At 42.0% G+C, this 16,454-nt stretch overlaps 1 long non-coding RNA gene across 1 annotated transcript in view; it reads left to right on the plus strand.

Annotated features, from left to right (window-relative positions):
* LOC132346845 (uncharacterized) overlaps nucleotides 1–15,954 on the plus strand; it is a 58,194-nt gene extending 42,240 nt beyond the window's left edge. Inside the window, exons 2-3 of the long non-coding RNA XR_009496806.1 lie at nucleotides 8,789–8,927; nucleotides 15,329–15,954. This is a non-coding gene — a long non-coding RNA (uncharacterized lncRNA). The remainder of the gene's footprint in view (nucleotides 1–8,788; nucleotides 8,928–15,328) is intronic.
* The last annotated feature ends 500 nt before the right edge of the window (nucleotides 15,955–16,454 follow it).

The following is a 16,454-nucleotide window of genomic DNA, read 5'->3' on the forward strand; positions in this document are numbered from 1 at the left end:
AAGAAAGGAAGTTGAGTCTAGGAAAGAGCCCAGACCTGAAGCTGTAACAAAAAAAAAGGCAGGCTTCACGTGGCAGGCAGGAGCGAGCTGATGAGCAAGAGATCAATGCAATGAAAGCAATGCTCCACTAGGTAGAAAAAATTTCTCAACAAGACTTTTTAAGCCCAGTAATCCCTAGGAAACCAGTAAACATGTGAGAGTGTGTTCTCTCTCTCCTGGACAAGCCCACACTCCTAAAACTCCTGTTTTACCAAACCTACTGTGGTTTCAAACCATCTAAAATATAAAGACTCTTTTTACTTTAACCATTTACAAGCTTTTAAAAATCCACGTATGTTTGCAATTGCTTGATAGAAGCTGGCTCTATTTTCCTCTGACTAGAGAAATACCTCCATTTTTTGTTAAGCCTCATGTTCTCCCAACATTACATGCTGTGTGCTCCAAACCAGGTCAGCCAAACCTTCCAGACTGCTCAACCAGCCTCCTGGAGGTGTGGTGACCACACTCAGGCCACCACTGAGGCAGTGGGTTCCATGAGAGCCTAGGGGATAAATATGAACTCCTAATGTGAATGCTGCTGCTGCTGCTGCTACATCACTTCAGTCGTATCCGACTGTGTGCAACCCCATTGACGGCTACCCACCAGGCTCCACTATCCCTGGGATTCTCCAGGAAAGAACACTGGAGTGGGTTGCCATTTCCTTCTCCTTCTCCAATGCATAAAAGTGAAAAGTGAAAGTGAAGTCGCAACACCAAATCTCTATGCATACTGAAGCCGGTGTGACTGCAAGGCAGCTGTCTGGAGGCGCTCTGACCTTCAGAGAACCAAAGAAGCTGCTTGGTCTGGAGTGAAATAATCTGGAGAAAATCCTTGTCTCGCTTCTATGCCATTTGGTTCTTGCCTCCATCTTCCACTTTTCAAAACAACCCAAACACCATCCAAAGAAATTCCACTCTCTGAGTGACCACTCTCCAATATCGTTTGGTTTGTATTTTTTGGCCATGCAACACACCATGTGGGCTTTGGGATCTGTCCCCAGACCAGGGATCCAACTCGTGCCCCTTGCAGTGGGAGCTTGGAGTCCTAACCACGGGAATTCCGATTTTCAGCGTAAAAGCAGAACACCCGCCTCTGTGGTTTGACTGTGGCGTCCTCCCCCCTACTCTGAGCCCCGTCACATGTGTCACACTCCACACCAGTGCCTCTCTGTCTTGAGTGAGCACTGTCATCACCTGGACCTGCCGAGCTTGTTATGCACACAGAGCTGGGCCCCACCCCCAGCCTTTCTGATTCAGTGGGTCTCAGATGGAGTCAAAACTTGGCACTGGTGAGGCATTTCTAGTGCCACTAAGTGGCTTTGCCGTGTGATTCTCCACCCATGCTACTTTGCACAGATGCTCTTTCTAGTTCAAAGGTACCTTCCTCCTGAGACAGGGGAATAAAAAGGACCACAAAAATGAAGTCCTTCTGGGAGGGTTAGTGGCAGCTGTCTGGTTGCATTAGCAAGGGAAATCACCCAGGCAAAACTGCTCGAAAGTAAATGGGGGACTCAGACAGCGGGACTTTGAAGTGAAAGAGTCAAAAATTTGGAGTTCAGCACCTGTGCTTGAGTCTGAGGAACAATAACACCTTATAATCATAAAATCTCCTAATCTTAGAGCTGGAAAACACCTATTCTAAACTTCACATCAAATGAGGAAAGTTTTGAGGTTCAGAAAAGTTATGTAACTTGTCCAAGATCTTGGAGCTAACAAATAGCAGGAATGGGATTAAAACCCAGATTTTACAACTTTTGAAAATCACTTTGACTTTTGTTTTGCTGCATCATAGTCATGGCACGTGGAGTCTTCATTGCATCATGCAGCATCCTCCGTTGTGGCACACAGATTCTCTAGTTGTGGATCACATGCTCCATGGTTGTGGCACGCGGGCTTAGCTGCTCCAAGGCTTGTGGGATCTTAGTTTCCCGATCAGGAATCGAGCTCATGTCCCCTGCATTGCAAGATGGATTCTTAACCAGTGCACCATCAGGGAAGTCCCCCACTTGACTTATTAATGTAAAAAAAAAGAGAGAGAGAGAGGAAAGGAGAAGTTCTGCTACCAATAACCTATATGAAACTCAACTTTCTGCCAAAACGCTCAGAGCAAACAAAAGTTACCAGACAAGAACAGATAAAGGAAAAAATGTACTGACTCCAAAGGGTTACACTACCCAACTTCAAGACTTACTGCTGTAAAGCTACAAGACAGTGTGGTATTGGGGCAAATACAAGATAAACAAATACATCCACAGAAAAGAATAGGGGGTCCAGAAATCGTGTGTGTTTGTGTGTAAAGTGCAATCTATTGGTTTGCAACAAAGGTGCCCAAGTAATTCAGTGGGGAAATTCATTTCAGCACATCTTGCTAAAACTACTGAGTATCCATATGAAAAAGAATATACCTTGACCCTGCCTCACACCACATGCAGACATTTTATTTGAGCTGGACCTTAGAAGTAAAAGCTAAAATTTTAAGACTCCTAGAAGAAAACATAGGAGGATATATATATATATATATAGATATATAAATAGATGACCTTGAAGTAGGCAACAGTTTCTTAGTACACAAAAACCATGATAGAAAAGATTAACTGGCAACAATCAAAATTTAAAACAATTTTGTTCAAAAGACACAATTTAATAAAATTGAAAATGCAAGCCATAGGCTGAGAAAAATGCACAATATATACATCTGACAGGGGTCTTATGTCCAGAATATATAAAGTACTTCTACAAAACAAAAATAAAAAGACAACCCAGTTTTTAAATGGACAAAAATTTTAACAGACATGTCACAAAAGATGCTCTACAGATTGCTATCAAGCATATAGAAAGGTGCTCAAAATCATTAGTCAGAGGAAAATGGAAATTAAAACCTGAATGACACACTACTCTATACCCATTAACAATTAAAATTTAAAAGACTGACCATATTAAAGGTTGGCAAGAAGGTAAAGCAATTAGAATTCTCTTGCAGTGTTAGTGAGAGTTTAAAATGGCACAACCATTTTGGATAACAACTAAGCAGTTATCTAAATCCAGTTTTTAAGGTTAAACATACACCTGCCATATAATCCACCAATTTTACCCCTAGGAATTCTGTCAACAGAAATGAGAGCATAGGTCGCTGAAAGAGAGAGAGAAGTATAGTTGTTGTAGCTGGGATGGATTCTAAACTGGACAGGATGGAGAAAGGGGAGTAGCTGGGGCGGGGGGCTAGGCAGGGGATGAGAGGTGGGGTGGGATATGGATCTTTGTTTGTTTGCTTGTAAAACACCCTGGAGCATGTTAGACATCTGATCACACCAAAAATCAACGTAAACCCCAAATGGTGTTAACTACACAGAAAGATTACAGGAAAATAAATTATTTTTTAAGTATCTGGAGAAGAGTTTGGAAAGAGGGTACTTTGTCTAGAAGCAGTATATTACATTAAATAGTTAGAAATGGCTATATCTCACTAGACAAACTTTTGAAAACATGTCAAAGTGAAAAAAACAAAGTGCAAACAGACCAGGAAAAATATTTCCACCAAATCTGACAAAGGGCTTATATCTTTATTACTATAAGAATAGTCCATATTAATTGATTTTTTAAAATGTCTCCAATGGATAAATGGAAAAAGTACATAAACTATGACTCAAAGAACTATAGCCATTGGACAAATACATGAGGTAATGTTTAATTGTTCAAATAATAAAAGAAGTTCAAATACTAAATTTTGAGGAGGGGCAGATGGGGAGGGATGGCTTGGGAGTTTGGGGTTAGTAGATGCAAGCTATTATACACAGAAGAGGGGAACAATCAGGCCCTACTGTACAGCACAGGAAACTATATTCAATATCCTGTAATATACCATGATGGAAAAGAAAAAATGCTAGATTTTTTTTAAACTTTTAGTTTTGTGTTGGGGTGTAGCCGATTAACAAACAATGTTATGACCATTTCAGGTGAACAGTGAAGGGACTCAGCCGTACATACACATGTACCCATTCTCCCCGAAGTCCCTACACTAACTTTTCATTTTGCTACCAAATTAGTGAAACAAAATTTTAAATTAACATAACTAATGCTGGAAAGGATATAAGTTTATAGGTAGATGGATAAATAATATGTGTATGACTTATATACTCTAAAGTGGGATAGTTTTTCAGAGTTATTTTGGCGCAAGGCAGCAAAGTGTCCATATTCTTTGACTCTCCTTCAGAGTCAACCATATTATATTGCAGATGGTCTGTGGATAAAGTTGTTCATTGCAGGGTGAGTTCTAATAACAAAATAAAACAAAAGGAAGCAATTTAAATGTCCAACTAGCAAGAGAACTGCCCTGGAATCATATCTGAACCAAACCCCACTCATGGGCTGTGCTACCAAGAGTTACCATGCTAACTCTCTCCCAAACTCATCTGAAAAAAAGAGGTAAATAATATCACCCACCATCCTGTAGCTGTGGGAAATAAACAAGATAAACATTGAAAGCTCAGGGTACTCAGTTTAGCATATAATAAACATAACACGTTAGATATTATTTCCCTTGACAAAATACCATTTAGCCTCAAGAAGCTAAAACTGTGAAATGAAAGTTGGGATAAAATATGCATATGATACACTCAGTTGGGAAAAATAATCCAATTACACACATCACATTGGCACTATGACCATCATAAACCATCCCTCTCTAATAAACTATATGTGCCTGCAAGGAGCCTGGAAGGTATTAAACTGACTTGAAAAAGTCATGATAAGATTATGGATGCATTGTTTTCTTTTGCATCTTCCTATACACCTGTAATAGTATTTTGGTACATAAAAATAAATTCACAAAAAAGGAAATATCCTCTATCAGATCAGTTTTTGACTCAGAAACCAGGAGAGGCGAGGGCAGTCGGCCTGGGCTGCTGGGTCCCTTCCTCGCTCATTGCCCTTGGCTGTCAGCTGGCCCCACAGGCCTGTCTCCTCTTGGAGTTCACTTTGTGATGCTTATGTGGGCAGCTTCTCTGAATCCTATCTGAAAGGCTCCATCTTTTCTCGCTTTCTCAACTCAATAGATGGGCACTGTGTCTCCATTGTCCCCCTTTACAGATTCCGTCCCTCACCCACCACACGAGCAGGCGCACAAGCGTGGCAGGTCTCCTTTGACTCTGACGGACGAAAAAAGCTGTGTTTTCCAGGTCAAGTGCTGCCTGGAAGCCTCTTTTCTAGTGTTCAAAAGCCCTAATCCAGATGATTAAGTGGGGCTTTGCTGTTTAACTGCTTGGTGTCCTGCATGTTGCTTCTGTCTACACAAGACCAAGTTTGTGGTAGGGCCATAAACACTTCAAGCAAGAGAGTGCTTAAGACCAAAACTGAGTCCCCAGCTCAAGCTCCACTCACTGTTTGTCAAGAATAGGGACTCTTCTACTAATATTTCAATATACACAGCTCATAGTAGTTGCAAATTGCAATGTACAGGGACTTCCCGGTGGTCCAGCGGCTAAGACTCTATGCTCCCAATGCAGGAGGCCCAGGATCCAGCCCTGGGCAGTGACCTAGATCCCACATGTCTCAAGTAAGAGTTCACAGGCCGCAGCTAAAGACCCCATGTGCCACAATGAAGATCCAAACTACAGCCTGCTTCCTGTGGACTTACTACAGCAAATGAAGACATGGACATCAGGCACCTCGGCAGCTCAGGCGTGCTGAGCTCCACAGACATTTTATTTAGCATTTATTGGCATCCACTGTGCGCCACACACACTAAGCACCGCAGACAAGTTCTCGTGATTGAAAAGAACTTGCACTATGCATTCCAACCACCCAGCAGGCTCTTGTATCCCATTTACACCCTCTCCACTCAGAATAACTCTTAGGAGCAGCTCAGGATTCGTAAAGCTGTCCATCCCACTTTTGGTAAGGTTCTCCCTGAGGTTATTTCATAATCCATCAGTTATACAGAGGGAACTGTTGCCAGCTAACACCTCTTGCTAAGAACATGAGTTACTCCCGTCCCTAAATGTCCCAGCTGCCTCTTACCCTGTGAGTCAGCAAAATGGCAGATGGGGGACTTTCCTGGTGATTCAGTGGTTAAGATTCTGTGCTTCCAATTCAGGGGCTTTGGGTTTGAACATTGGTCAGGGAAATAAGATCCCACATGCTGCAGTCCCCTCTGGCCAAAAAAGGCAGACAGTTTGTTAGACCTGAAAGTTGACAATTCACCAAACAGATCTTGTGTATCGTGATATCAATCAGAAATAGGTGGTTTCCAGGTTAGTTGAAACAGTGTCTAGATGCTAGATTTTAGATGTTCAGCTGATGTTCAGCCTGTGCAATCAGGGCCCAAGAAGAGCAAATTAATCTTTTAGGCTCTTGGATGATGAGTCACAAATTCCATAAAAGGCCCACTTCCAGCCTCTGGCACTAAAGATTAATAGCTCTTCACCCTGAGTGTTTAAGTGTTTGATCCTCTGGAGACAGACGCATTCTCACAGGGAGTCCTGACCAAGAGTTCTGACCCCACCCTGGTTATGAGGAAATGCTTTGCCTAAGAAGCAGAAGTTAATAGGGGTGGAAAGGCTTGATGGCTGAAGCAAACAGCTTGAAAGAAAAATCTTATTTAAATTTTTAAAACTTAAAATAATTATGCTAGAAGATAAAGCAATGTGTTCAAAATGTTTATGGGAAATGGCTTTGAATTTAGCGTTCTCTGCCCACTCAAATTGTCAGTCAGATGTGAAGGGACAAAAAGACACTCTTGGGCATGCATGTGTGAACTCAGAAGGTGGTTGCCCATGTCTCCACCTAAGAGATCACTCAGAAACTACATTGGCAAAAAAAGAGAGAGAGAGAAATTTAATAAAAGGAAAGAAATGGGATAGAACCCAGAATGTGTGCCATTAGGCTGGAAATTCGGAGAGCCTTCTGTCAAGCAGTGAAATTATAGCACCAAATGACTGAATACCTGCCTCCATAGGTCCATTCACACTTTGAGAGGGTTCTTCCTGAGTAACTCAAAGCTCTCTAAAAAAACAAAAAGTATCTCCACTGAGCCTGGCCTTTGATCCGTCTCCTCCTCCTCCTCGGTGACTCATTCACTGATACATCCACAATAGTGTTCCATTGGGGTTGACCCAGGCAATGTCCAGCCCCTGGCCAGGCACTGTTCCAAGCGGTCCACCTCTGACCATCTGTAGGGGATTTCCTACTGCAAGGAAGGAAGGATGACCGAGCTCAAAGTTCTTGAGTCTGTCATTGATGGCTAATTTTCTGAGGCCAAAGTCAGGACATAAGACTTGAGTGTCAAGTTAAAATATACTTACCTGAACTGAATGGACAGAATATTCAAAACCAGGCAGTTCTTGAAAAATGGGATATATAACTATCATTATTGTCTTGAGATGTTTGTCTGAGAGACAAGGCAGATGTGAAATTCTGAGGTCCTGACCCAGTGGGCACGTGGATAATAACCCTTTGACATGAATCTCTTGTTTTTTTAATATTTAGTTTATTTGGCTGGGTCATATTTGCGGCACTTGGAATCATCAGATGCAACATGCAAATTCTTAGTTGTGGCACATGGGATCTAGTTCCTTGGTGTTGGTGTTGTTCAGTCACCCAGTCATGTCTGACTCTTTGTGACCACATGGACTGCAGCACACCAGGCCTCCCTGTCCCTCACCATCCCCTGGAGTTTGCCCAAGTTCACGTTCATTGCATCAGTGATACGCCAGCCCGACTAAGGATCAAACCCAGGCACCCTGCATTGGGAACTTGGAGTCTGAGCCACTTGGACCACCAGGGAAGTCCTTAAATGCCTTCTTATTTCTCTTTGAGGAGTCCTCCCAGTGACACTCTCTCACCTGGGCAGGGGAAAGATATTTGGTGCTTTAACAGGCTTATACCTGGGCACTCCTATAAATCTACAGTCTTTAGAAATTTATTTGATGATTATAAGGGCCTGTTGATTGGGGGGTGCAGGGAGAGAGAAAGTATTTGATAACTCAGACTCTTCTCTTTTGTCCCTAAAAACGGACCCCAAACTGTGTCTCCCACTTAGCAAACAAGTTCCTCCATTGGAAGGCAGTTAGGTAGCTTGCTGTTGTTACTCTAGCATTACCTCTAGGGTCAGGTGGGATAATTTTTTTTAAGATTTATTTATTTTCTTTATTTATTTGGCTGCATCAGGTTTTAGTTTCAGCATGCAGCATCTTTAGTTGTGTCTTGAGGGCTTAGTTGTCCCTCAGCATGCGGGATCTTAGTGCCCCAAACCAGGTTTCAATGCAACCACGTCACTTGCATTGAAAGGTGAATTCTTAACCACTGGACCACCAGGGAAGTCCCTGAGGTTGGGGATATTAACTTCACTTAAACAACTTATTGAACAACTTGTTCTTCCTACCCCTTAGAATACCCTACCTCAGAACAATTCTGAAAAATATGACTTTCTATCTCACCACTTTTCCATGATATATTAATGTCTCTTAGCAATTGATGCCACTTTGGCCACCTCATGCGAAGAGTTGACTCATTGGGAAAGACTCTGATGCTGGGAGGGATTGGGGGCAGGAGGAGAAGGGGACAACAGAGGATGAGATGGCTGGATGGCATCACCGACTCGATGGACGTGAGTTTGAGTGAACTCCGGGAGTTGGTGATGGATAGGGAGGCCTGGCGTGCTGCAATTCATGGGGTCATGGAGAGTTGGGACACAACTGACTGACTGAAGAACCATATAAGCTAACTGGTCTACCCATCAATGCCTTTTGAACAGGAGCCCTGAGGAAATACTACAACTCCAGGAACCAGTATTGAGAAGATGAATCTCTGGGCCTACCTCCTCTCTCCGGGGCCCCTGCAAAGGACCCACTCGTCTTGGCCTCCAGATGCCCTGGTGCCAGCTGAGAGAGAAGGTAAGAACCAGGAGGACTCTCTTCCCTCTGGAGATTGTATCATCCTTGGTGAACTCTACCACAAGAGGGAGATAAGGGCTGAGAGGCTTATTTCCCATAGAGTTTGTTTCACACCCAGTAGGCACATGCCCCAAATCCAGAGAGGCAGTAGGCACCTTGCAAATATTTACCTGGCTACATGGCAACAGGGCAGTACTATTTGAAAGAAAAGGCACATGCCCTGCACTTCATTCTCTCCACACACATAAAAAAGGCCACATTCTTTTCTGTGACTATCTTTCCATGGTAAGATCGCACCCCTTTAATTTCCAAATCATCCAGTTATCCAGGGTTTGAATATCCAACAGAGATGATATCAGGTTTGCCTTCACCTGTGAAGTGGCCATCACTCGGCCTTGGAGTTCAGACTCATCCTCGTGTTCTCAGAAATGAGAACCGCAGCACCGCACACTTTCTTTGACCTGCTGCATATCTCCTACTGATAAATTAAGGACACCCTGGTGGCCCAGATGGTAAAGAATCTGCCTGCAGTGCAGGAGACCCAGGTTCGATCCTGAGGTTGGGAAGATGCCCTGGATGAGGAAATGGCAACCCACTGCAACATTCTTACCTGGAAAATTCCATGGACAGAGGAGCCTGGCAGCCTGTGTCACACACACACACACACACACACACACACAAGCGTTTGGTGCTTACAGAAGTCCATAACAGAGCACAATAGAGAAAGGAACCAGAACATGACCTTCCTTTCCATAAGGAGCTGAGGGAAAAAATTAAGCGCTTTCAGAGACCCACCTAACTGAGCCACCTTCTCCTCAAAACACGTAAGCAAAACTGTGGGCTTGGTACCATGGCAATAGCATGTTACCAGAAAACTTGTTGAAAGGTCAAGCTCATATGAAGAACAAGGGGAAGACCTTAGTCACTGAAAACTCACACAGCAAGACAGGCACTCGCCTCTGTGTAAACAGCATTCTCAGATGTGCCATATGTCACAGCTGGTAAGTACAAGGGCCTCCTGCAAGAGGAACAGTACACGCGTTAACAACCATTTTATCAAGTAGCACTTGCATGGCACCATCTTGTGGTGAATCCATTTAGCAACTTGAGAGAAAGAGGAAGCCCATTTTTTCCATTTTATTAATTTCATGATGTGCAGTATTTATACTCTTTTTGATAAATTTAAACAGATTGAGCTTCTACTTCCTAATGATACAAAGGAGTTCAGGATACATTTTCCATTGGATCTAAGAGTGAATAAATACTGATTGAGATTTCCCCACCCCAAAGTCAGCGATTGTAAAATTCAGGAAACAGATACACACTACTATATAAAAAATAGATTAACAACAATGACCCACTGTATAGCACAGGGAACCAGATTAAATATCTTATAACAACTTAAAATGGGAAAGAGTCTGAAAATATGTGTGTGTGTGTGTGTGTGTGCACATATAGAGAGCTGAATCACTGTGCTGTACACTTGAAACTAACATAACATCGTCAATCAATTACAGTCCAATGAAAACTAAATACATAATAATAAACAAAAATCAAGGAAAACTTTTGAGGAAGACATTTGTTTCACAGAAAATTATTTTTTAATGACAATTACCTTTCTTTATTTGAGAAAAAAACTTCATCCCAACGTTTGGGTGATTCCACTGTACAACCTCATTTCCAGGCAATTTCAAAGATAAGGGAATTTTGCCAGATTCAATCATTGATGGATTGGTTTCAAACAACCTGAAAGGAACATAAGGGCCTGAGCACATGGGTCTATATTTTTCTATTTTCCTTTTCAACTTGGGAAAGGGTTAACCAGTGGTCTCCCTAAAATTTACGTATCAACCATGCATCCTGTTTATGTATGAAAACTTCACATGATTGAATGTGCACCTGCAGAACCAGAGCTGAAACCCAGGTCCCTGAATTTCTAGGCTTGTGGTCTTTGCTGAAGATCTCAGAGCTTTGCTTAGCTAGTGAACCCACATGAGTTAGGAGTGAAGTTCCGCATTTGTGTGGTGAAGAAATCAGTTGCAAATCTGTGACAGAGCAGTCATGGGGAAATACATGAGCAAGACAGCCAGCCCTGTCAAGTTGAGGACTAGAAAAGCTCCAGGCCACAGTCAGGATTCTTTATGTTGCTAGCCCAGCCTTACAGCAAACACCGTCGCCCACCTTCCACCCAAAACTCACCAGCCTGTAGGATACCTCTGCTCCCAAAATCTTCTCAAGTCCTGCACTTAAGGTAACATGGTGATATCACAGTGCCAAGTTCACAGAGGGCACTCAGTGACTGCTCTTGACCTGTTAACTGATGACATATCCTTTGTAATGAATATCAGAAGACCCCCAATGTCTGAAACATATTGGCCATGAAATAAATACTTTGTTGACTGCATTTTTAAAAAGTTAAATCAGAATTCTCTCTGAAGCCACTACGGAAAACAGTATACAGGTTCCTTAAGAAACTAAAAATAGAGTTACCATAGGAACCAGCAATCCCACTCCTGGGCATATATCCAGAAAAGAGGAAAACTCTAATTCAAAAACTATACACACCCAAATATTTATATACAGCAGTGCTATTTACAATAGCTAAGAGATGTGGAAGCAACCTAAGTATACATCAACAGGTAAATGGACAAAGAAGATGTGATATATATATAGACATACACACACACACACACACACACACACATATTGCTGTTGTTGCTCAATTGCCAAGTCATGTCTGACTCTTTGCAATCCCACGGACTGCAGCATGCCAGGCTTCCCTGTCCCTCATCATCTCCCAGAGTTTGCCCAAGCTCATGTTCATTGAATCGGTGTATATGTATATATTTATACATAAATGTATATGTATAGATTTATATAATGGAATACCACTCAGCCATGAAAAATAATGAAATATTACCACTTACGGCAATATGGATAGAACTAGAGATTGTCATACTTAAATAAAGTCAGACAGAGAAAGAAAAATATCATGATACCACTTATGTGTGGAGTCTAAAAAAGTGATGTAAATGAAGTTGTTTATGGAGGAGAAATAGACTCACAGACATAAAAAATAAACTTATGGTTACCAAAGAAGAAAGAGGTGGGGAGGGGTAAATTAGGAGTCTGAGACTAACATATAACACTACATGTAACATATAGCACTACAATATATAAAATAGATAAACAATAAGGACCTATTGTATAGCACAAGGAACTATAGTCAGTATCTTGTAATAATTGAGAATGGAAAAAATCTGAAAAAGAATGTATATACAGAACTGAATCACTTTATTGTACAGTATACTTAAAACTAACATTGTAAATCAACTAGATTTCGATTTACAATAAATTAAAAAAAAGAATTCTCTCTTGTTCAAACTCTGAGTTATTTTGTTCAGATTAAGATTAAGCAAATGTTTACTGACTGCATTGGTATGGGGCAGGCGTGGTCACATACATGCTTCATTGTGGCTAAATCTGTACAGTCAGCCTGCCTGACAGAGGCTATCCCTCAATAAACTTGCATTGTTGTGGTAGGAAGTCCTTCTACTGGAAGAAATAAGCAGGGATGGGTGAGAATTATCGCAATTAGCTTGCAAGCATTTGGGAGGTGGAGGTGCCTGGAAATGCTGTTGAGGTCAGGAGGGCATCTAACTCAGTTCTCTGGAAGCCAGGTGCCGAGCATAACATGAAAGACAAGACAGAGAAAGCCACAGACAATGCCATTGGCCAGGTGAGAGTTGGAAGGAGGATGTGGTTGGCGAAAACGGAGATCAAAAGCAGTGCGGTTGGAAGTTGGCCCTCAGATTCCAGGAAAGGAGGACCATCAAAGGAAGCCACAGGAGCCCAGGAGCAGAAATCATTTTGGTGAGAGTCTTAAAGTGGAACAAAGGAGAAAACAGGAGATGGGAGAGTGCCTGGACCAATGGTTTGAGGATTTTGCAGCTCTCCTTCCTGTCCTCCGTATACAATCTCACTGCTCACTCATGGAGGGGAGAGATTAAGAGTTTGAACTGAGAAATGTTCTTTTTTTGCTGGTCTCAGCAGCCAACATAAAATGTTAAAAGGAAAAGAAAATGAACACATGTGACCAAGGGGAGTAGGGGTACCATGGTGACCAAGTGTGGATTGCAGTGATCTGTTTCCTTCTCATTCTGTTCCCAAAATACTCCAAGGACATGTTTGTGATGCACTAACCTGGCAGGAAAGGAAGAGATCTGAGAAGATACAGATACAGATGGAAGGAGAGATGCCTAGGGCATAATTAGGCAGTGGGAGGCAAGCTGAGGAAGGGAAAACAGATTTGGAAGAAGTCGTAGAAATAGCTGCAAGGCCCTAGAGAGGAGTTGAAAGCACTTACAAAGTCATTCTGGGAGAGGAGGGAGGCAGCCGTGCAGGAGGACCGTGAGGGGTGGGAGGGGGAGGATGAGCAGGCATGGAGTTACGATGAGAGGGCACCATTGCACCCGGGCGGGAATCTTGACACTCTGAGGTGACCCATTCCAGCTGCCCCCATCCCCAGATGCCCCTCCTTTAACTGCAGGCAGGACCCTTGCTGCCACCCTCATCAGGTCAGGGATTAAGTCACAACTCAGTTTCAGGTGGAGTAGCTGCAGTGGAAACAGATGACAGATGACACACCATAAGAGGAAAACATGTAAGGACTCTGCTCCTTTAAAAGGATTCTGCTTGCTACTCTCCCACCTTCATCCCCCCAAAAGAGAATACCCATTATCCTGGGGCCATCTTGAATAACAAACTCTGAGGAAAGAAAAAGGGAAAACACAAGCAAAGAGGTGAATTTTCCACGAGGTGACAGCTACTCCTTTCTCTACTCCCCACAGCCAACCATGTATTACACATTTCCTCCTGGTCTGGTGGCAGAAAAGCCTCTTGGGATGGAGAGCTGGCTCTCCCTGGTCTGTTAAGGTCAAGGCCACTGGGGCTGAGCATCCTTTGGGAAGTTCCTTCTCTGGGGCCTCCCTACTTCCTCCACCCAAACCTCCAACTCCACTCTGATGGAAAGACCCACCAAGGAATAAAAAGAGAGGGAATAGATAATAAAAGTGGTCTCTTTATAGAAGTTTCTCACACACATGTCCACAGATATGAAAGAATATGTTCAGGAAAGATTATGGAGAGGATGACCAAGTAAAGAGTCTATGAACTTCAGGAGAAAAATATCCAACCTGAAGAAAAGAGATAAAAGATGTTTTCTTAAAAATGAACAAAAGCACCCAAGCCATAAAATAATAACTGAAGTTTTGATATGTGTCATTGAAGTCCAGAGGAAGAGGAGAGATAGATACAAAAAATATCTTTGAAAAAAATAATGTCCCCAAATTTGGTGAAACATATGAAGTCGCAGATTCAAGAAACTCAGTGAATCACAAACAGAATAGATGCAAAGAAAAGCACGCACAGATGCTGAAATTCAAACTGCTGGAAGCCAAAAAAGAAAAGGAAAAGGAAAACATTTTCAAAAGCAGCTAGTGAAAACCACCTTAGCTATCAGAGAACAATGATTGGAATTACTGCAGAGTTCACCTCAGGGACAACGGAGGACGGAAGATAGTAGAAGGACATCTTAAAAGTTGTGAAAGGAGAGAACTCTTAATCCAAAATTTCATACCCATGAAAATATTCCTCAGGAATGAAGGCAAACACTCTCAGATGAAGAAAAACTAAAAGGACTGCTAAAGGAAACTCTTCAGACTGAGAAATTATACCAGAGGGAAACTTGAAACTTCACGCACAAAAGAGCTGCAGAAATGACTGGGTTTCTGGGTCTACACAATTCAGGTTGGCTGCTTCATATGCAATCTACACAAGCCTTCCCCATTCTTCCAGGTATAGTTGTATGTGCTGAATGTTTCTCCAAGGTCAGCAAATGCTTTATAATTATTCTTGTATTCACCTACAGTGGCTCCCGTTGTCCTGTGTATATGATGTAGGAAATTGGTTCAAAGACTCTGGAGACATAATATCTGGATTCAAAGCCTACAACTTCCACTTACTAATTGGGTGTCCTTGAGACAGTCACTTAACCTCTTTATGCCTCAGTGTTCTTATCTTTAAAATGGGAGGGTAATGTATCTCCCTTGCATGTTACCAAGAAGATCAATTAGTTAATGAAGAGAAAGTGATTAAAACAGGCCTGGAAACCTACTATGTGTTATGTGTGTTAACCACTATTGCAAGTACTTGGAAATTACTAAATAATTACGCCTAGCATGGACTGATACATCATCAGCCTTCAATTTCAAACCCAACAGTTATCTAAGGACTAAACTAATCTCACAGTAAATCCTATGCTACTTGTATTTTTGTAAAATCTATATCAAAATATTTCGAAAATTGGAGTGGTCAAGACTGTTCTCTCTCTTTTTTTCCAGGTGCACCTTCCCTGACCAGAGACCCAATTCCCTGCCCCCACCCTCCACCAGGAAGCATGGAGTCTTAACCACGGGACAACCAGGGAAGTCCCAAGAATGTTCTTTGGATAAATCAAATCTCAATTGTAATTGATGTAAAACAGAACATAAGTTGACAGTAGGATTTTGCAAATGAATAATATCATCTGGCACATAAAGCTTAACCATGTCTCTTCACTCAGCTAAACAGAGTATTTTTATCACACGTTCTTCACTAGTCCTTACCTTGAACTTTCCTCTAATGGTTGGTATTTGAAGTAGATTTGCAAAGACACATGTGTCCATTCACATTTCTAGGAAATAAAAACTCCAATCCCTCTGTCAAGTTCTGTCATCAGAAACTTAGCTACTTAAGCCTCCCATAGAAAGCCCTTCAAAATTCTATTTTGATATGTCTTTGATTTTTTGGTCAAAGGTCAATATAAGAAATGGCCATATAAAGACTATCCTTGCATTTGCTGTAAAACTGCTAAAATATAGACATTCTTCATTATACAAATTTTACAATAAATCCCCAAAGATACTCTGTCCTGATAATTACTATCATTACTTTTGTTTGATAAGAAAAATTGTATTCAATGGTTTGCCACCCAGGTATCATACAAGAATAGCCTTGAGTAGGTTTTAACCCCTCTTTGTCCTCAGGCCTTACCTTGTACCATTTAAATCAGAATCCTGGGGAATGAAGGGCTTCCCAGATGACTCAGTGGAAAAGATTTCGCCTGCCAATGCAGGAGATGCAGGAGACTACGGTTCCATCCCTGGGTCAGGAAGGTCCCCTGGAAGAGGGAATTGCAACCACCCCAGTATTCTTGCCTGGGAAATCCCGTGGACAGAGGAGCCTGGCGGGCTACAGCCCATGGGGTTGCATAGAGTCAGACCCGACTGAGCACACACACACCTGGGGAACGCGACTCAGACTTGATGATTTTTAAAAAGTTCTACAGGAGTTTGTCTGTCTGTTTGTTTTTTAAAAATTTCTTGATGTAGACCATTTTTAAAGTCTTTATTGAATTTGTCACAGCATCATTTCTGTTTTATGTTTTGGTTTTTTGGCCAAGAGACATGTGGGATCTAAACTCTCCAA

The sequence above is a fragment of the Bos taurus genome, chromosome 13, assembly GCF_002263795.3.
Source record: "Bos taurus isolate L1 Dominette 01449 registration number 42190680 breed Hereford chromosome 13, ARS-UCD2.0, whole genome shotgun sequence".
NCBI lineage: Eukaryota > Metazoa > Chordata > Mammalia > Artiodactyla > Bovidae > Bos > Bos taurus.